Here is a 1,119-nt window from a genome sequence, read left to right as displayed (position 1 = left end):
AGGGTAGTGTATCCAGTGACTCTCTGGAGGGACAGGTGGGGCACAGCGGCCAGCCCACCGAGTGTCCTGTCTCGTGATCGCCCCCGTGGACCCTCGTCCCCACTGGCAAAAGAGGAAGGGACAGGATGGAGCCGGGCTGTTTGTGAGCTGAGCGGGACGTGGGCGCGGTGCTGTGGTGGCCGTGTGAGTCCTGCAGGAGCGGCCTGGGCCACGTCGGCCCTCCACGTGCCAGCCAACCGTGGGCGTCTCTGGCCTTCCAGGACCGTGGTGAGGAGGTGCACGGCCCTGACCTTCACGGCCTCCAAGGAGAAGCTTCTGGTGGCCGACAAGTCTGGAGACGTTTATTCCTTTTCAGTGTTGGAGCCTCAGGGAGGTGGCCAGCTGGAACTCGGGCACCTGTCCATGCTGTTGGACGTGGTGCGCGGGTGACGTGCCAGGCAGGTGGGGCAGGGCAGAGGGTCTGGGAGCCCGGCTGTCGGGGGTGTGGGTTCAGCAGCAGCTGTGGGAAGAGAGGGCATGGTCTCCAGGCCTGAGCTTGCTCTCCAGGCTTTACCGGCCTCCCCTCCCTGTGCTCCAGCCTCTCTGCCAGGAGCTGCCCCCCCGCCCCCGGCCCCAGGGCCCCAGTAAGGGGGGGGCCGGCCCGTGGGAGGTGGGGCCAATGGGACCTGAAGCCATCAGCCGGAACAACGAGGGTGGGGTTTTTGCAGGAAACACCACCAGGACTTGGTGACTGGGTGGCCTTGGGGACACAAGGAGGAGGAGGGTGAGGAGTGTGACCCAGCGCTGGAGGCCGAGGGGTGGTGCAGGCAGCCTGTGTGTGAGGACCCCTGGTGGGGTCCTGGGGGCAAGGGGGTGGCGTCCCGGCTCCGGCCCCCCTCACCTTGCAGGTCTGTCCTCTGTCACCCGCGCACAGGCCATGAGTCCCGATGACCGCTACGTCCTCACTGCTGACCCGGACAAGAAGATCCGGGTGAGCTGGGCCGCGGCGCCGCACAGCATTGAGTCCTTCTGCCTCGGGCACACGGAGTGAGTGGCCTTCCCGCGCCCCAGAAGGGAGCTGGGAAGTGGGGGCGCCCGCTGGGCGGCCAGGCCCGCAGGAGAGGGACCGCCCCGCGTGTG

Source organism: Suricata suricatta, chromosome 5 (assembly GCF_006229205.1).
Source record: "Suricata suricatta isolate VVHF042 chromosome 5, meerkat_22Aug2017_6uvM2_HiC, whole genome shotgun sequence".
NCBI classification, from domain to species: domain Eukaryota; kingdom Metazoa; phylum Chordata; class Mammalia; order Carnivora; family Herpestidae; genus Suricata; species Suricata suricatta.
The sequence above is the reverse complement of the archived record's forward strand: the minus strand, read 5'-3'. Positions refer to the sequence as shown.